This window comes from Tamandua tetradactyla, chromosome 2 (genome assembly GCF_023851605.1).
Source record: "Tamandua tetradactyla isolate mTamTet1 chromosome 2, mTamTet1.pri, whole genome shotgun sequence".
Classification (NCBI taxonomy): Eukaryota; Metazoa; Chordata; class Mammalia; order Pilosa; family Myrmecophagidae; genus Tamandua; species Tamandua tetradactyla.
In genome coordinates this window covers 178,054,749-178,076,019 of record NC_135328.1, presented here as the reverse complement: position 1 = coordinate 178,076,019, position 21,271 = coordinate 178,054,749, and the positions used below count along the sequence as shown (strand labels likewise).

Sequence of the window (21,271 nt, the reverse complement as noted above, 5' to 3'; positions counted from 1 at the left end):
TCTGTCCTGTATGTACTTGTTGAAGAGTGCTTTGAGAACTATTGCTGTTTCATTTCTTTTCTTTGTATATATGGTATACTATACAATAAAGAAAGTTAAAAAAAAAAATCCTCATCCTCAATGATAAGTAGTTGGTGCTTTAAATCCAAATAGAAAAGGAGAAATAATGCTACAGGAAAAGTAGCATTAGAAACGTAATAAGTCACATAAACCATGTGAAGTTCCTAGGAATGACCACTTGTTTACATGACTTTCTTACTCTTCTTGGGTTAAAGGAAGAGGCTGAAGAACAAAAAATTGACAAGGAACATATAGTCGTCAGAGAATGTGTTAAAAACTTTGTTTTGGTTTGTAAAAGTTTCAGAATGTAATATACCAGAAACAGAATGTCTTTTAAAATGGGGAGTTTATTAAATTGCAATTTTGCAGTTCTAAGGCTATGAGAATGTCCAAACTAAAGCATCCAGGGAAAGATACCTTGATTCAAGAAAGATCGATGGGTCAGCAACACTTCTGTCAGCTAGAAAGACATATGGCTGGCATCTGCTGGGGTCTCTGCCTTCTGGTTTCAAACATCTTCCCCGGGGGGACATTTTCTTTCTTCATCTCCAAAGGTCTCTGGCTGTGTGGGCTCTTTTGGCTCTGAAGCTTTTTCAAAATATTTCCTTCTTAAAAGGCTCCAGTAAGCAACCCCACCGTGAATGACTGGAGATACGTCTCCATGGAAAACATCCAATCAAAAGTTACCACCTGCAATTGGGTGTGTCACCCAGCAACTGAATAATGCCACCCAGCAATATTGAATGAGGATTAAAGAATTTGGCTTTTGTGGGGTACACAACAGATTCAAACGGGTACAAACGTCTTAAATGAAAAGTGCATCTGGAATCTGTGAATTGAATAAGGAGTATCTTCTTTTTTGTTAATGTTAAACTCTGTGATTTACACATTAGAGAATACATCTTTTCTGGGCCCCTAAGCCACATTGTTTTCTTCCAACATCTACCTAAAACTAAATTATGAATTAGTTATGCTTCTTAAGTTCAAACCATTATTCTGTCATTTTAGCTCATGCAGCTATCCTTTCAACATGTTACAATAATGGTGAGTGGAAAGCTTACCACGAGGGTACCAAGACCCCTTATTTAAAAACATCTAAACATCTTGTAGGTTATTCCTATGCATTATATAGGTATCCCTTTTTAATTTATGGTGTATTGGAGTGGCTGGAGGGAAGTACCTGAAGCAGTTGAGCTGTGTTCCAGTAGTCTTGATTCTTGAAGATGATTGTATAACGATATAGCCCTTACAATATGACTGTGTGGTTGTGAAATCTTGTGTCTTATGCTCCTTTTATCCAGGGTTTGGACAGATAAGTAAAAACATATGGATAAAAAGTAAATAAATAATGGGGGGAGGTAAGGGGTAAAATAAACTGGATAGATTGAAATACTAGTGGTCAATGAGAGGGAGGGGTAAGGAGTATGGGCTGTATGAGTTTTTTCTTTTCTCTTTTTATTTCTTTTTCTGTAGTGGTGCAAATGTTCTAAAAATGATCATGGTGATGAATACGCAACTATGTGATGATATTGTAAGCTATCGCACGTACATCAAGTATGGACTGTAAATATGTAAAGATTACTCAGTAAAAATATCTTTAAAAATTATCTCATGGGTTAATTTCTTTCTAGTTGTATAAAATGCAGCTACTTTTTAGGCCAGAAGTGCTGGGAAAAACAACATTTTAAAATATAAGGAACCTGTTAATTGAAGACATTTTCAGACCTAGAGGGAAAAAAATCACTATCTCTTTCCTCCCAGGAGCAAAAGCTAAGAGCAAGTAAGAATCCAGAAAGTTACAAATCAGTGCAGAAGAACAGGCTTAGATTCTTTTCTTTGCTGCCAGAGTGATGCTTATTGCAGCATAAAGCATTCTTAAGTTGAGAGGCCCTGCCATTCATCAATGATGTTCACTTTGGTTAATTAGAAATACTAAAATAACATGGGAATAATTTTGCTAGCCTAAAAGAGCATGAATAAATTATAAAAAAAGCCATGAGTAAACAGAACATTCACATTAGCTTTTCATAATGGTTCCCATCTCAACTTCACAGACTTGAACAGGCTCCAAGTTTAATGTGATGGAAAGTCAGATTAAGACTCAACTGGGCCCGACCACAATTCAGATATACAGCTCACACTTATGCACCAGACAGCATGCTTCAGGCGACAGGAATCAGTTTCTCTGCAATGTATTTTGGTCGTGCTATCATGAATACTTAGCTAGACATAAGAAGTGAATTTTTGGCCAAGTGTACAGTCTGATCTTGGAATAAATTATTTTCCACTCTGACCCATTTCAAAGGTTTTGGGGTGGGGGTAAAGACAGTAGGGTGGTGAAAATAGTTAGCTACCCTTCTCTCTGGTTGCAGAAAGGTACTGAGATTGGTGGTTCTTGCAGAATGAATGCTTCCGCAAAAGGGAAAACAGAACTCCAATGATATGCTGTTTCCCTCCTCCTCTGATATAATGTTTCCCTCTTCCCCTAAGGAGGGAATGTCCATGAGCAGGACTACCCAAAGGGAGTGCAGGATACCAGAAAAATATTTTTACAAGGCCCTGTCTATATAAAAAAAACTGCTTCATATGAAATCAGAGTATCCAATCTGGTAGCCCAATTTCATACAATCTCATGAAAGAAATTCATGGGCTCCTTGCTGGTTAGAAGGAGCATTGATCTCCAAGCTACCTTTCTGAACTAGGACCTAGCCATGGAAACCTGTAACAATCCAATGGCATGAGTCTCAAAATTCCTCAGAATGTCCGATCAACCCTATGCAGGGGTAGAGAGAAATAATTAGAAAATTTTATTTAAAATAATTCAATTTTCAATAGCATAAAAAACATGAAATAAATATAACATTTGATGTAAATATAACAAAATACATGCACACTGAAAATTATAAAACATTTCTGAGAGAAATTAAAGGTCTAAATAAATGAAGATACATATGATGTCTGTGGATAAGAAGACTCAATGTTGTTAAGCTGTCAATTCTTTCCACAGTAATCCATAGAAACAATCAATTTAGGCAGGTTGCCCTCCCACCTTGGGAGAAACTGGCAAGAAGTTTCTTAAAAGTTTATGGAAACGCAAAAGATCTCAAAAGGATCAAACTCCTGAAAAAGAAATCAAGCTGGAAGACGTATCCTACCTAACTTCAAGACTTTCTCTAAACTACAGTAATTAAGATGATGTGACATAAGTATTGGTATACAGATCAATGGAACTATATAGACAGCAAATAATAGACTCACAGATAAATTGTAAGTAAAGGGCACCAAAGCAATCCAATAGGAAAATGAAAATTCTTTCAACAAATAGTGCTGGAACAGCTGAATATCCATATGAAAAAAATGAACCTCAAACCCTACTTCATGCCAACAAAAATTAATTCGTGTTTAAAAAAATTAATTCATGTTAAATCTAAATCTAAAACCAAAACTGTAAAACTTTTAGCAAAAAAACATTGGAGACCAGGGAATAGGCAAATTTTCTTAAGGTACAGAAAATAATAATCAGAAAATAAAAAAGTGATAAATTAGACAACATCAAAATTTAAAACTTCTATTCATCAAAAGGTATCATTAAGAAGATGACTAGGCAAGCCACAGACTGGGAGAATATATTCACAAAACAATCTGACAAAGGACTTACATTCAAAATATATAAAGAATTCCTAAAATTCAATATTAATGAACTAATGAAATATTTAAGCAAATATTTCACAGAAGAAGATATACAAAAGGTCAATAGGCACATGAAAAAGTGTTCAGCAACATCAGCCACCAAGAAGACACAAATTTAAATCACTATGAAATACCACCACACACTCACTACAATAACCAAAATTTTAAAAACTGTCATCACTAAATTTTTGGAATAATGTGGAACAAACAGAATTCTCATACATTGCTGGTGAAAATATCAAATGTAATAACTAATTGGGAAAAGGCTTGGCAATGTCTTGCGAAGTCAAACATAAACTTACCCTTTGACCAGTAATTTCACTACTAGGTATTTAGTCAGAGGAAATAAGAATACATACCCATAAAAAGATTTGTACAAGAATGTTCACAATAGTAATTTTATTCACAATAGCAAAATACAGCAAATAACCCAAATGTCCCTCAGTAACTGAAAGGATAAACAAAGTTTGGCATATTCTTACAATTCTTATAATTACTCAGAAATATGAAGAAACAAACTTCTGATACGTGCACCTACATGGATAAATCTCATGAACATAATGCTGAGCAAAAGATGCTGTTTTAGTTTCCTTAATGCTAAAGCAAATACCATGCAATGGGTTGGTCTAATATTTGAGAACTTATTGGCTCATGGTTTTGAGGCTTAAAGTCCGAATCAAGACATCCTCAAAGTGATGTTTTCTTCCCAAAGACTGGACAATCCTTAGTCCTTTGCTCCTCTGTCAGATGGCAACACCCATGACAGCCTCTCCTGGCCTCTTCCTTCTCTTCCAGGTTCCCTTGACCTTCAGCTTCTTGCTTAGGGCCTTCTCACTCTGTCTGCATTTCATTCTGCTTTAAAAAGGCTACAAAAGGTAGCCCATGACAAACTCTGGGATCTGTCAAGTAACTACTTGTCAAAGAGTGCTTTGAAAACTATTGCTTTTTTCTTTCTTTGCTTTGTATATACGTTATATAATAAAAAAAAAGTTTTTAAAAAGTGGATGCTAATGATACCCTTTGAATGTTAATTATGCAAGAAAAAAAAAACAATACAGAAGATTTCACTTCACTGTGCCCCCAAAAGGGGTGTTTAATCCAGGTCAGAAAAGGTAGATCTACAGACAATAAAATGAAAAAGAAGCTGTGAAAAAATAAAAGGGGGCACCAATAATAGGATTAAGACCAATCCTGATTGAGTTGGGCTACACCTTAACTGAGATAACCACATCAAAAGGTCCTATTTACAATGGGTTCACACCCACATCAATAGATTAAGTTTAAGAACATGATTTTCTGGGGTACATACTGCTAAACCACCACTGTCCGCTCTCTGGACCCCCAAAAGATATTATTTTTCTACATGTAAAATACATTCACAACACCTGAAAAAGCCTTAAGTCATTTCAGAGAAGCAATGTCAAGTACAATGTCTCGTCATAATTGGTTATAGGTCTGCTCTATCCTGGGGCACAATCCCTCTCTTTCTATGGACCTGTGAAATCTAGGGGAAAAGTTATCTACTTCCAAAATACAATGGAGGGAAAGGCATGGGATAGACATTCCCAATTCAGAAGGGAGAAACTGGAAGGAAAACAGGAGTCATGGGTCACAAACAATTCTGAAACCTACCAGGGAGACTCCATTCGATCTTAAGTTCTGAGAGTCACTTATGGATTGCTGTTTTGTTCTCCAGTCTTGATGCAGCAGCTGCTCCATCCCTTCCAAGTGCTTGCCCAATGACTAATCTCTCCCCTAACACTGGGTTGAAGGCTCTAACCTCTTTGAGCATCAAGATGGCAGTCAGGCTCTCTGGGAATGCCAGAAGCTTGGATGTGTCTCCAAGCATCAGAGTGGAGTGGTAGCCAGACTCTCTACAAGTCCCAGGCAACAGGCCCTACCCTCTGCAAGCACTGGGGTGACAGTACTTTTCTTGGACAACTGGTACAAGGCCCATCCTCTCTAAATGCTAAGGCAGAAGGTCTGCCCTCTTCAAGTGATATCATCAGTCCAGACCTCAGCTTCCATGGTTTTGCTCTTGAAGGCATTCTTCTTTCAATTTGTCCCTTCTCAGCCCCTTTCAATCCAGGCTGGTAGTAAATTTCACAAAAACCTTGTCAGCTTTGTATGCAGTTCACAGGAATCTAATCCATTAGACAATAGTTAATTTCCACAGATCTTTCCTGCATAATGTCATTTCCAATTTTTACTTCCACTGAAATGGCTGACTGGTTTCATGTTCAGTTAAACCCTCACATGGCACCCTATTCTTCAGGAATTTGCTTTCTGGAAGCTTGGGGAGGTCCCTGTTAGAGCCGCTTCTGACTGTAGTCTCAGAGTACATTATCTGGATAGGCGTGGAATTTCCCAAACCATTTATTTATGGTTTCTTTATTCTTAATAGTTCATTTCTTCAATTTACTCCTTTCCTCTCACATTTTACCATAAGCTACAAGGAAAAACCAAGCTGCATTTTCTATACTTAGACATACTTAGGTTAGAAATCTCTTCAGTTAAATATCCAAATTCATTGCTTTCAAGTTCTGCCTTCCATGCAATATCAGAACTCAATTTTGCCAAGTTCTCTGCCACTTTAAAACAAGGATCACCTTTCCTCCAGTTTCTAATAACGCATTTTTTTCTAAGGTTTCATCAGAAGTGCCTTTAGCTTCTGATGAGGTACTACTAATAGTCTCTTCAAAGCAATCTAGGCTTTTCTATTGAACACCTCACAATTATTCCAGCCTCTATCCATTACCCAATTCCAAAATCATTTCCACATTTTCAGGTATTTGCAATAGCAGCTCCCCACTCCCTGGTACAAAAAAACTGTTTAGTTTCCTCATTTCTAAAGCAAACATCATGCAAATGGGAGTTTATTGGCTCATTGTTTCTTTGTTTGTTTGTTTGTTTGTTCTCAGAAAATTCCTTTATTTATTATTATTTTTTCTTTGTTTGCATTTTTTTTTCAGAAGTCTTTTAAATCCAACCCTTTCCCCAGTAAATTTCTAAACTATTACTTGGCTGCATGTTCTGTTGAATGTTATATCATTTTCACTCATTTATTTCAAACTTTACTTGTAAATTTAGTTGTTTGTTTTCTTAGAGAAACTGCAGATTCACTGAAGAATAATTCCCCAAATACTGTATTGGCTCATTGTTTTAAGAGTAGGAGAAGTCCAAATCAAGGCATTATCAAGGTGATGTTTTCTTCCCAAAGACTGGCTTTCTGGATTTGGCTGCTGGCAATCTTTGGTCTTTGGCTTCTCTGTCACATACCTGGCAATGCATATTGTCTCTTCTGGCCATTCCCTTCTCTTCTGGGTTCCACTGATCTTCAGCTTCTTGCTTCCTGTGGCTTCTCTCTCTCTCTCTGAATTTCATTCTGCTTATAAAGATCTCCAGTAACAGAATTAAGATCCACCATAATTGAGTTGGGCCACACCTTAACAGAGATAACCACATCAAAAGGCCCTACTTACAATGTTTCATTCCCACATGAAAGGATTAAATTTCAAGAACATGATTTTCTAGGGTACATAGCTTCAAACCACCACAGACACTATATGCAAAAGAGCACAATTTCATTTATATGAAGTTCAAGAACAGGCAAAAGTAATCTTTGTTTTTTTTTTCACATGAGCACGCATCAGGAATCAAACCTGGGTCTCCAGCATGGCAGGTGAGAACCCTGCCTGCTGAGCCACGTGGCCCACCCAAAACGTAATCTTAAGCGAAAATAATCACTACTGTATTTCCCTCAAGGGACAGAGAACAGGAATTGATGGAGAAAGGACATAAGGGAACTTTCTGGGAGATGGAAACATTCTGTATCATGATAGAGTTGTGGGCTATACAGGTGTATCCACTGTCAAAATTGTACTTTAATAGTAACTGCAAAAACAAAATAATAGGGCTGTACAAGGGTAACTCAATAGTAGAATTCTTGCCTGCCATGCAGGAGATTCAGGAAGAATTCTGGGACCCTGCACTTCCCCCCCACAATTAAAAAAAAATTTTTTTAATGTATTAACACTGGTGGGGGGTGGGAAGTATGTAGGGGCATAGATGAAACAGGAATGGCAGAAAGTTGATAATTGATAAAGCTGGGTAATAATTATATTGAGTTCATTATACTATTCTGTTTACTTTGTGTATGTTGAAATATTTCATAAATAAACAGAAATTTCAGCAGGGCCCAACACATCTCCTGGTAAGACCACTCTGTTCCATCAATCAGCTAATTCCCCACTACCTAAAGATTATTTCCAAATTTCTCCACTCTCCTCACACTTTCCATCTCCCCTCTCATTCTTGTTCTTGTCTCCTATGTCAAGGAGAAAATAGAGCCATAGGTAGGAACTCTTCCCACCTTCTACCACTAAACCTACAGTTCTACCAGCATCTCCATTCACTTTCTTCTTCCTTCCTGTTACAAGGAAAGGGGTGGCATTTCTCCTCTCAGATGTCTGTTCCTTTGCCTAGGCACTAGAGCCCACCCCATCCCACTTTCTCAGTGATTGTGCATTTCATTATCATTTTCTCATGTATCTTTGATTTTTCTCCCTCTGCTGACACATTCCCATTAACATTAAACCACATTTGAGTCTCCTTTCCTAAAAACACAAAGAAATATTCCATCTTCACTCCATATTTTTCCCTAACTACTGCCTTGTCATCCTCCTCTATCATGACCAAACTTCTTGAAAAAATTGTGACACTAACTCTTTCTACTTCTTCCTATTTTACTCACCTGTAGGAATCCACATCAATCTGGCTTCCACCAACACCACTCCATTGAAGTGACTCTTATTAAGATCATCAATGACCTCCATATCACTAAAACAAAAGTGTATTTTCAATCCTTATCTTTCTAGGTCACTTGGCAGCATTTGACTCTAACTCCTTACTAAAAGCCCTATCTGTCCACTGATTAACACTACAAGTATAAATAAGTTCTTGTATGAACTACTTCAAAAGTATAAATATTGTACAAAGAGTCAATAATAGAGGGATGTAGGGATAAAAATTCTATTGCATGCTATGGCTTATATTTAACAGGTGGACATCAAAAGTACCACAGCAACACCAGGGATCAATCACTTGGGGGAAGGACAGGAGGTAAGGAGAGATTTTGATTTTCTATGTGGTGCGTGTGTGTTTATTAGTATTTTTCTCTTTAGAGCAATGAAAATTGTCTAAAATTGAGAGCACTGATGATTGTACAAGTAAGTGAGGATAATGTAATACATGGATTACTGACTTTGGACATTATCCATTTTGCTCAATGGGTAGAGGTGGCTGAAGGATACACTGATTGAGAAGTAGAATGGCAAACTGTGGTTTCTACTCATGATGGAATATTGTGCAACTGCAGAAAGGAACAAAGTGGTAAGGCATGCAATGAGGTGAATGAACCTCGGGGATGTTATGCATGGTGTAGAATAAGCCAGAAACAAAAGAACAAATATTGTCTGTCTCTTAGAAAATACCTATAAGAAATTTGGGGCCAGGTGGTGCGATGGTGGCTCAGTGGCAGAATACTTGCCTGCCATCCTGGAGACCCGGGTTCGATTCCCAGTGCCTACCCATACAAAAAAATATCAGGGCCTAGATTGTAAGCATTTATAGCAGTCACACTTAGTCCAGAGCTGTTATTGTTATTTCTAGATTTTGAGATTCTGTGCTATATAGTATAACCTGGTATCTCCCTGGAACTTTGGCTCTCTGTGTGACACCTGACTCAGAGTAGGGGTTCTGCAGTTCTGAAGGTCAGCATTGCCACATACAACAACTGTTAAAGAAATTGAAAAAAGATCGGGCTTCAGTTAGAGACAAGAATGAAGCTGATCTGGTCAGGACTAAGGTGAATCAGAATACAGGGGTAAGGATGGCATTGTTGTATTTTAGAATTTCACCTACTGTACGAGACCAAAAGAAGAGAGGTTTACTTTGTCCAAAACCTAAATGTTCTGTAGTACATAATCTAACAACCTGTCTGGATAGCTCATTTAAACAACCCAAACACATGGAGCCTAGAATGGGAAGAAGGGATTGCAATTCTGTATAGCTTGAAGATAATGTCCAGATATATTCCAGAGTATTCCGGGCAGTTAATTTAAAAGTATTGGCAAAGTCCCTTGAGGGACAGGAGAAAAAATATGGAACTATTGAAGTTTTACCTCCGGGAAACCCCTGATACTATCTCAAATATCTGGGACTCCCAAGTCAATAAGTCAAACCCTTGATCATGAGGCTTGGTTTTGTGAAGCTTATTTATGTAGTGAAGAAGTTAAGCCTACAAGTAGTTATGCCTAAGAGTTACTTCTAGAAAACCTCTTTTGTTGCTTGGATGTGCGTCTCTCTCTCTCTAAGCCCAACTCTGCAAGGAAAACCATTAACCTCCCTGCTAAATGGACATGAGATCCAGGGTGACCGTCTTCCTGGCGATGTGGGAGACTCCCAGGGATGAGCCTGGCCCTGGTACTGTGGGATCAACAACATCTTCTTGACCAAAAGGAGGAAAAGAAATGCAACAAAATAAGGTATCAGTAGCTAATAGAGCTCAAATGCAGTCCAGAGACTATTCTGGAGGCTACTTTTTTACAAGCTTTAGCTATATATTGCTAATTACCACAGGTTGCCAACCCCAAAACAAAACTATTCCTCTTTACCCTTAAGAACACCTACAACACTATCTGAGATTCTACAAAAGTTTCATGCACTATAATTATTTTCCAGAAATCTACACCCTCCAGATGGGTTCCTAGGCCAGATAAATCCTGAAACCAGAGGGGCCAGTTTCCTAGGTCAATTTCTTAAACCTCTCTCTTAATATACTGTAGCTCTCCTGGGTGAGTATTCACAAATAAATATCTCCAGTCCAAATCTCCCTTTGGATTCCAGAACCATGTATTCAACTCCCTATTTTACACTTCTTCTTGAATGTCCCTGGGTATATCAAATTCAGCATGTCCAAAGGAAGAATGCTTTGACCATAAGCTCTGCAAGCATCTCAAGAGTTTGGCAAGAAGGATTTTTCTTTTACAGAGAGGAAAGAACTAGGGGCAGGGGGGAAGTGGAATGAAATATTAGTGTGATGAGATGATAGAGCAGAGAATATTTTATGCTGAAGCAGCCTATTTTCTGGGAGGTATCCTTGTCCCTTAAAGGTCAGGGGACTGGAGAAGGATAAAGCTTAACCAAAGTTTGGTTAACGAGAATTCTGTTCTAACTCATCAATGAGGACAAGCAGTTCAACCAATCATTTTTGAGACAAAGAATAGGAATGTGGAGGGTCTGTATCTGGCCTTGTCATAGATAAACAAGGGGGGCATTCCCATTAACTAAGTCAGATGGAAAAGGGTGTGTTCTAATTTGCTAGCTGCTGGAATGCAACACACCAGAGATGGATTGGCTTTTAATAAAGGGATTTATTTTGTTCGTTCTTCAGAGGAAAGGCAGCTAACTTTCCACTGAGGTTCTTTCTTATGTGGGAAGGCACAGGATGGTCTCTGCTGGCCTTCTCTCCAGGCCTCTGGGTTCCAACAACTTTCCCCAGGGTGATTTCTTTCTGCATCTCCAAAGGCCTGGGCTGAGCTGCAAGTGCTGAGATGAGGTATGCTGAGCTGCTTGGGCTGTGCTATGTTGCACTCTCTCATTTAAGCACCAGCCAATTAAGTCAAATGTCATTCGTTGCAGCAGGCACTCCTCCTAGCCGACTGCAGATGTAAATCAGCAACAGATGAGGTTCATGTACCATTAGCTCATGTCCGCAGCAACAGAACTAGATGCCTTCACCTGGCCAAGTTGACAACTGAATCTAACTACCACAAGGTGGTTCTTTGCATTAAGCTGTACTTTGGTACACAAAGGGCAGGGAGATTTCTTAAATGTCACAATTTTCCAGAAACACAGGGCTTGGGTAAAATTTAACACCGTTACTGTAAAATCCCTATGTATTCTGCCTTTGCTTACCTCTACAGCCTCATTTCATGCCTCTCTAAATTCCAGCCACTCCAAGACAAGTGTGGCAGCTAAGTCCTCCAGGAAGCAGATACTAGGATGTAGTTAGAAAGTAAAATATTATTTTGAAGTGATAACTGTGAAAGGGAAAAGGAGGAAGCAATGCAAATATAATAAAATCCTTGTCATTCCAATGGAGGAACTTTGGAGCAAGTTTGCACATTAGAGGAGTCCCATGTTGCACAGAAATGGCCAGGCCCTTGTACCTTGTCTTATACATTGGCTGAGGCCATCCCCAAAAGAGCATAACCTCTTTTCAAAAGCTGAGGCAGAACTGAAGGAGTGAGCAGCTAAAGGCTGTCAATTGAATTTACTCCTTAACTCCTTTCTTGAATGGGGAGCTGAGTATTTCAGCAACTGCCACAAATGGGTGACACAACAACAACAAAAAAAACCCTAATGAAGCTTGAGGGTCAAAGAATACTTCCCTAAACAAGTACATTTAAACTGAGGACTGTTGGATAAATTAAAGTCGGCCTTCCCAGAACAGTGAGAATATTCCAGACCAGGGAACAGTAAGTGAGAAAGGTTCTAAGTGGCCAGGCTGTTGGATCTTGGAAAGAACTGGAAAAAAGATAAGCATGGCTGGACCATAGTGTGTTTAGAACTAATGTTGGCATCCAGTATGCACTCAAACATGTATCATTTTCAAACTGTGTGCATATAAGACACATTTTACTCCTCTCTCTGTCCCTGGAGTCTTCTGTATTGCATTCTCCTTCTCCTGACTAATCAGAAACCAAAAGGATCTTTGGCATGCAGCTCTCTGACAGTCGAAGGAGGTAAGGGACTATAATTGCATTATACTTTTTAAAGGAGGAGACTAGAGAGTGAGGCTCAGTCCTTGACTTCTGAGAGTTGCAATTGGGCACAGGGGGGCAGAGATGCAGGAATTTGGGAGCAAAGTGAAGCCACATGGCTACATATGAAATCTTTGTTGTGCAGTCTCATTTTCTTCTTGCAGCATATTAACACTAGGTAAAATTGATCAACTCAGATTTCATTCCTATAGTCTTCATTTATTCTATTAAAATTTAAAAAGCTCTCCTGGTACACCAATAGTTAGATGTATATTCACTGCACAGTACTTGTTAATCGGCCTTACCTCCTTTCTGAGAGAATGTGGCCTAACAGCAAGCCTCTACTTGTTCATACTTAATAAAGAAGAGAACTGCCCTAATATTTAGAGTGAACAACATCGTAAATATACAATAGATATTATTTACAATACTATGCTTATTAAGACTCTTTGCCTTTAGAGATTTTCTTCAACATTCAGAAATATTTTCAGTTGTGATTCATATAAACTGTCAGTTATGATTCACATAATGAATATTAGTGGAAATCAAAGGAAGAAAAAAAATTACTTTCAATCCCATCATTGCAACAAATTAAAACTCTTTTCATTTTCCCCAGTTCCCTTCCAGTCCTGGCCTGTGTATCTACCAGGTAGAACTAGAACTATTTCAGTTGCAAATGACTTAACAATAAAGGAATCACTGCAAAGTCTAGATTCCGGCCTAGTTTCTGATGAAGACTAACCCAGCACCTCACATTAAATCACCAAGTACCAGGTTTCTTTCATCTACTCTATTCTGCCTATCAGGTTATCAGCCTTATCCTCAGGCTCTACAGGTTTACCTTCAGGAGTTCCCAGGCCCTCCCAGTGTGGTAGCAATATACACCTGCAGAAGTTCCGGAGACCATAGAAGAAAGAATGGGTGCTCAGGAACATAAAAAATAAATCCCTGCTTTGTTTAAGTAATTGTAAGTACAGGATAAAATGATTTTGTGTTCTGTTTCCAAATTTAAAATTCTACAGAATTATTTTTCAACTTGTTGGGCTGATGTTAAGCATACTTTCAGTGCTGTTAAATTTATGTCATTTTTAGTGATTCTGTCATTTCAACTTGAATATGAAATGTTGTTGGCACTAATGAAAAACTAGTGACAAGTCATTTCAATAATATGAACAAGTAAAATAAATCATCTATTGAAGAGCTGGTGAATCATAATAATGATCATAACACATCTCTGGTGTGGTGTGTAAGGCCATATTCATTTCCTGATTTATCCATTTATTCAACAGACATTCAATGGATGCCTGTGTGTGGTAGCAATGAGAGTGCTAGCAGTGGGGAATACAAAGACAAATCGAATCTGGTCTCTGACCTCAAGGAGCACATGGTTTTTATCAGTTTTTTCTGATAAAAAAAAAACATATTCTGGGCTCTAATTTTGTTTTCTACATATTTTACTTTGATGTAACAAAATTCAGTAACAGCCTCAAACTTTTTGGCTCTGATAAGTTTATTCCCTGGGACAGCGGATATTATTTCAATCTTCAGGCTCACTGTCAAGCCACAGGGCTGCAATATCTGACTACAAAACAGACCTTCCTCTGTCTGCTTATATTCTTCCAGAACTTAGTCATCAGCATATAATAATTCCTAAAGATATAAAGGAAGATGACTAAATGGAGACACATACCATATTCCTGGATGTGAGTCCTTCTCAAATTAATATATTGTCAAATGCAATTTCTGTCAGCCATTAAATGGATATTTTAATTATAAAATTATTTAAAGATATTTTATAAATAATAGTCAGGGAACAAATGTTAAAATAAATTTAGTTTGAAATGCTAGTGATCAATGAAAGGGAGGGGTAAGGGATATGGTATATATATTTTTTTCTGTTTTCATTTTATTTCTTTTTCTGAGAATTTGCATTCTGATGCAAATGTTCTAAGAAATAATCATGAGGGTGAATATGCAACTATGTGATGATATTGTGAATTACTGATTATATATGTAGAATGGAATGATTGTATATTAAGAATGTTTGCGTTTCTTTGTTGTCATATATTTTTTTAATTTAAAATTAATAAAATTTTTTTAAATTATTTAAAGATATTTTAAATATCTTCTTGAAGATATTTTTTATTAAAATCAAATTTTAATAAAAGAATGAGTGAAGATGAACCGTTCACAAAAAAAAATTTTTTTTTTAATACATGGGCAGGCACCGGGAATCAAACCCGGGTCCTCTGGCATTCCAGGCAAGAGTTCTTGCCTGCTGAGCCACCGTGGCCCGCCCCTTCACAAAAATTTTAAATGTTATAGAACTATAATTAAAGTGATGAATTTCCATTTCAGGAGAATTCCAAATAAGGCATACAGATACTCCCCCTTTTAAGAAGTGGAGCTTAATTTTGACCCTCTTCTCTTTGAGGGTGGGCTAGACTTAGAAATTTTCTGCAAAAGAATAGAACAGAGAAAGGGAAAAATAATAACTCCAAAGTAGAGAAACCTGATACATACTATCCAGAACAAAGTGATGAAAGGCCACGTCATCAGTGATGTCACGTGGGCATCTTTTACCACTGGTGAGAATCGCACTTCATCTCTGTGATATTCCTTCCCCAAACCCATAAACCCAATCAAATCATTAGAAAATGATTGGGCGACTTCTGTAGGCTACCTCACCGATGTTCCTCAAGAGTGTCAAGGTCATGAAAAACAAGGAAAGACTGAGAAACTGTCACCTACCAGAAAAGACTGAGGCAACATGATGACTAAATGCAATGCAGTACCCTGGATTGGATTCTGAAACAGAATTAGGACATTAATGGAAAAACTGGTGAAACCCAAACAAAGTCTGATATTTAGCTAACCAATTACCGATGTCAGTTTTGACAAATATACCATAGTAATAATGTAAAATGCAAAAAATGGGGGAAACTGGGTGAGGGGTGTTTGGGGATTCCCTGTACTCTCTTTGTAACTTTTCTTTAAATATAAAATTATTCCAAATTAACAAGTTTGTTTTTAAAACAGTGATGCTAGCATAAGTACATCTACACAGATCAAAGGGGCTGGAAAAATAGAATCTTTTAGTATATAAGAATGTTATATGAAAAAAGAAGGTATTTACAAATCACTTGGAATTTTTATTAATACATTACACTACACAATGTATAATAATATTGTTATATTACATTACACAAATAATGTTGGGCCACCATTGTTCAGCATTTGAAAGAAATCCAATTTGACCCTTACTTTCATTTATTCATCTATAAATAATCTATAAGTAAATATTTATTGAGCACCTGCTACTGTGCCAGGCATCATGTTAGCTATTAGACTGACCCTGCCATCAAGGTGCTTACAATCTAGTGGGAAATAAGACATGGAACAAGTAATTAGAAATGTAGTTATTGTAAAGGAAAATACTGAGTGCTTAAAAAGGGTTCCTAACCTAGCCTAAGGCATCAAGGAAGTTTTCTCTGAGAAGTGACATTTCAGCTGACATTTAAAGGACAAATAGGAATTAGCAAGGTAACAAGGGATGATGAATGTTCCAGGAAGAGAGAACAACCCAAGTAAAAACCTGAAGTTATAGCAGACATGGCACAGAGAAGAAAATGGGAGAAGGCTAGTATGGTAGTACGGTTAGAGAATTGAGGAGGAGGGGTAAGCAACATGAGATGATGCCAGGAAGTATACAGGGCCCAACACAACAGGGCTTTAAAGACTATAGTAAGAACTTTGATTCTTTTCCTGAGAACAATGGGGAGTCACTGAATAGTTTTTGAAAAGAGAGATTATGATCCCAGTTATATTTTCAAAAGCTGACTCTGTCTTCTGTTTGGAAAATCGTTAGAAAGGGGCAAGAATGAACAAGAGTCAAACTAGGAAGTTGTCGTCATAATCCAGGAGATAGATGATAGTCATAAATGCTACCCTGTCACCATGTAGACAGAGAGAAACTGATGGATTGAATATGTATTTAGAGACAGAATCAATAGGATTTTGTGTAGGATTTGATATGGGAGTAAGAAAATTTGAGAATTCATGAACAATCCCTGGCTGTTTGTCTTGAATACTGGCTGCTGGTATCATTTTCTACTGTGCAGAACAATAAAGGAGAAGCACATTTGGAGTGGGGTGAAATTAGGTGAATTCCAAATATCTAAAATTGAAAAATTTCTCACATGCAGATAAATTTGAGCATAACTGGCATATATATCATAACTGGAGTCATGAGACTGAATGAAATGACCCAAGGACAGAAGTTAGTGTAGCAAGAAAAGACATGAGCTGAGAAAATAGCTCTGAAGTACCCTAAAATTAGAGGATGAATAGCAGAGGAAGAGCCAGCCATGAGAATGGCAGAGAATCGGCAGCCAGAGATGTACAAAGTATTACAGAAAAGAATAGCAACATGGATGACAAGAACAAAAATTGTTAAATGCTGCTAAAGATTGAAATGTCCCTTGAATTTAGCACCATGGAGGTCACTGATAATCCTAATAAGAGTATTGGAGTGATTGGGGTGAAAGTCCTATTAAACTGCCAAAAATGTATACTATGAAGCTTTCTCCCTAGTGTTCCCCAAAGGGACCTGCAGTTATTTACCAGGGTGACTGTAGCATTGGACAAAGGGAAGTATCAACTTTTCAGGGATTATTGGACATTGTCTATGAACTAATGTTAATGCTTGAGGATCCAAAGTGCTATGCTGGTTATCTACTAGTCATAGCTTTTGGTGGTCAGGTGATCAGTGGATTCTGGACCAGGGTACACCTAACAGTAAGCTTAATCAGTTGACTCTGTGGGTTCCTGAACACACCCTGTGGTTATTTTTCAAGTTCTAAAATGCATACTTGGAATAGATTTTCTCAGCAACACCAGAACTCCATATTGGATCCCTAATTCAAGAAATAACGGCTGTTCTTTTGTTGCTCAGATGTGGCCTCTCCCTCCAGCCAACATGACGAGCAGTCTTACCACCCTCCTCCTCTCTGCGTGGGACATGACTCCCAGGGGTGTGGACCTTCCTGGCAACGTGGGACAGAGATCCTGGAATGAGCTTGAGACTCAGCATTCCTTTCTATGGTATTCTTGGTCACACAGTTATGGAGTTTCTGAAGGGCAGTGGAGATTACTGCCAGGCACAGCATGACCTCTATGCAGACAAATGAACTGTAGAAACTCATTACTACTCCACCAAGAAACCTCCATAAGAGTGGTTAACCTGGACACAGAAGTGTTGAAATCTGTAGAGCATTTTACAAGAGTTCTGATCTGGATGGCGTAAACCTGAGTGCACTACTTTAAACTGCCTCAGTATTAGTGGATTGAAGACTCGCTGCTTCTTGTTAGGAGGTTCATTTCATTTCCCGTAACTCCCAACTTTATACTCAAAGCACTGAGAATTTCAAGTGGAGTATATTGAAGTAGACTTCAGTTTCTTTACATCATTTCTGTATTCAATTTTTTAAATTTTTTCATAGTCCTATTGAGTGTTTTTAACTAAATTAACAAGGCTCGAATAAACCGCCCAGCTCCTGTGGAAGTCACACACAAGAACATGATATTTCTTATTACACACAATCCGACCAATGCAACCTTAAGCAAATTTGTAGAGGAACTTAAGAAGTATGGCATTAGCACAATAGTGAGAGTATGTGAAGCAACTTATGACACTGCTGTTGTGGAGAAAGAAGGCATCCATGTTCTTGATTGGCCTTTTAATGATGGTGCACCACCATCCAACCAGATTGTTGATGATTGGTTAAGTCTTGTAAAAATTAAGTTTTGTGAAGAACTGGTGGCTGCATTGCTGTTCATTGTGTTGTGGGTCTTGGGAGAGCTCCAGTGCTTGTTGCCCTAGCATTGATTGAAGGTGGAATGAGATATGAAGATGCAGTACAGTTCATAAGACAAAAGTGGTGTGGAGCTTTTAACAGCAAGCAGCTTTTGTATTTGGAGAAGTATGGTCCTAAGATGTGGCTGTGCTTCAAAGACTCCAATGGTCACAGAAACAACTGTTGCATTCAATAAAACTGGGGTACCTGATGCCATTGCCTTGGAAGTGGAACTTGAGAGAGAAAGGGCCTAATGTGTCGTACATATTAGCCGACATGTTGGTGAATAAGTCAAGTGAAGCTTCCATAGGAGTACTGAAAAGCAGTTTTACCATGCTACAAGTTTGAAAGAATTGCAGCCTCTATGTTTAGGTTACGATCAGCTTGTTTGGACACTTAGTAAAAGATTTCTTGCTGGTCAGCATTTAAAATAGGCTTATCATTTCTAACAGTTGACCTTTCCTAAAATCATGCAGTATTGAGTTATAAGTCCTCTTTTAAATCTCTTCTCATGCCAGAATCTTATCAATATATAAGAAATTTAAACAGATTAGGTGCCAAAATACCCAGCTCAAGACTTATATATTTTTAGTATCATTCAGAATTTAAAATCCCAGGAACTATGAACACTCTAGACCTTATGTGGTTTATTCCTTCAGTCATTTCAAACATTGAAAGTAGGTCTGTTTAGTTATTTGTCTGGTCACTTTATGTTTAAATCTCCCACATTCATATATCAGGTTTGCGCAGCCATTGAATTTTGTCAGATTTTTACCAAATCTTAAGGTTATTATTTAATGTCTATAACTCATTTTGTGATGTTAGAGAAAACCTCCATTTTGAAAATTGACATTGTACAGAAGCACATGTCTTTAATGTCTCCAGACAAAACAGCCTTACAATTAATTTAATGTTTGCACTTTAGGGTGCAAGTTAACCAGGAGGGCCTGACAAATAAATTGGAGGGGGCTATTAAATATTTTTAGTAAAGTGTTGCTTTTGTCTTGTGCAGAACATGTAGAATATGCTCTTTAATTTAGTAATTTTTTTTTTTAAGGTAGAGATGCTTTGTTAGGGTAGCTACAAAATTCCTGATCAAAATTTCTGAAATTCTTGTAAATTTTCCCCGTATCTATTGAAAGTTGTTTACCAACTATTTTTGCTCAAAGTGATTTTTTTTCTTTTTTCCCCAACCTCGCTTGCAAAAAAAAGAAGTAGGTTTCTGCTGATTCAGCAGACATCTAATATTTTATATGCCTTTTGAGCTGTGCAACTTAATATTTGGATACTTGATCATTTGTTTTATTATATAACTGATAAATGATGATGTGTATTAATGTTAGTTCAACCATATTTATTTATACTGTCTGGGAATGTGTGGCTATAGTTCTGTGGTAGAAATAATTTGTCAGTGTTCACCAGCTTGTAAAAACTTAGTGTGAAAGCGTAATCTAAATAAATAACGAAATGCATTTGTCATCAAAAAAAAAAAACTCAATATTTTGGAACAAAGCTATGCTTTCTCTTATAGACAAGGATTTTTCTTATGAAAAACAGCTCCTTGTAGCTTACACTGGGCTCTGGTAGAAAAATTAATATAGCATGAAATTAAAATGGAAGGAAGAGTATATCAGTGAAAACAGCAGAATAGGTAGCTCCAAGCGCCTATCACTGCATGAAATGTAAAAAAAAAAAATCAAGCAAAACTGTCCCAGAACTATAGAAAACAGCCAAATGTTTACAGCAACCAAGCAAGCACTGAATCAAGAAAAGAGGAACTTAAAAATGGTAGGAATGTTTTGTTAATTTTTCTTTGACTTTGCCCTAAGAATAGCTCTTGTTTGAAAATTGAATTTGCTGAACTAACCTAACTGGGGGCTACCCAAAGGATTGAGGCAAGGCACTAGTCTTTTTTAACTTGAAACTCATTCAGTACAGGAGAGTGGTGAGCATTACTTAAAAACATTGTAAGGCAAATGAACAACCTACAGCTACCTGGAGCAAAAAATTACAGTTCAGGAAAACAGAGTGCTAAAACCCTGGGAGGAAAAGCTGGAAAAGGAGTTTCTTTGGGGAGTTAGGACATTCAAAAGCACTCACTGTATAATGGGGAATTTAGAAAGCCATACACATGCCCAGCACAGGATACATGCTCAGAAATGACCTGACAAGACCCTAAGCTTTCGTTTTTGGCTTATCCCTAAGCCAATACAAGAAGAAAATGAAGGCTAAGTCAGAGTTATAAATGGCCTATTAAAGCACTGACATGCCTCTGCCCAGCACAGAAATGGCTTTTTTCTTTCCTCTTTTTTTTTTCTTTCTCTCTCTCCCTCTCCCCCTTACTGTCTCTCAGCTCCTGGTGTTCAAGGAATCTCTGTTAAAACACTAGATAAACACAAGCTAAAGGAACAAAGACTTCGAGACCACACATGACAAAGAATACAGATGTTACAAAAATAGCTTAGAAAAGTAACTATACAAAAAAAAAAAAAAAAAAAAACAGCTAAAGCCCACAGCAGGCAATAAAAAAAAACCTTGAATCTTATTTCCGGAATTACCATATTATAACATTCAAAATGGCTAGTTTTCAACAAAACATTATGATGCATGCAAAGAAGCAAGAAAATATGGAAATTCAGAAGCAACTGAAAAAATTAGCAGGAACTGTCCCTGAGGAGGCCCCAGACTTAGAATAATTAGACAAATAGTGTTCTAGTTTGCTAGCTGCTGGAATGTAATATACCAGAAACAGAATGGCGTTTTGAAAGTTGCTAGTTTACAGTTCTAAGCCCATGAAAATGTCCAAATTGAAACAAGTCTATAAAAATGTCCAAATTAAGG

The 21,271-nt window shown here is 37.5% G+C and overlaps 1 long non-coding RNA gene and 1 pseudogene across 5 annotated transcripts in view; both read left to right on the top strand.

Moving 5' to 3' along the window:
- LOC143663182 (uncharacterized) overlaps nt 1-21,271 on the top strand; it is a 65,067-nt gene that overhangs the window by 13,017 nt on the left and 30,779 nt on the right. For 2 of the 5 annotated variants that reach the window (XR_013165846.1, XR_013165847.1), the window contains exon 2: nt 8,812-8,871. This is a non-coding gene — a long non-coding RNA (uncharacterized LOC143663182). Of the gene's footprint in view, nt 1-8,811; nt 8,872-9,045; nt 9,142-10,125; nt 10,296-21,271 lie in introns of all 5 variants that reach the window. The other 3 variants (XR_013165848.1, XR_013165850.1, XR_013165849.1) reach the window with 3 other exon arrangements.
- Nucleotides 18,064-18,829, top strand: LOC143663178 (protein tyrosine phosphatase type IVA 1 pseudogene; annotated as a pseudogene).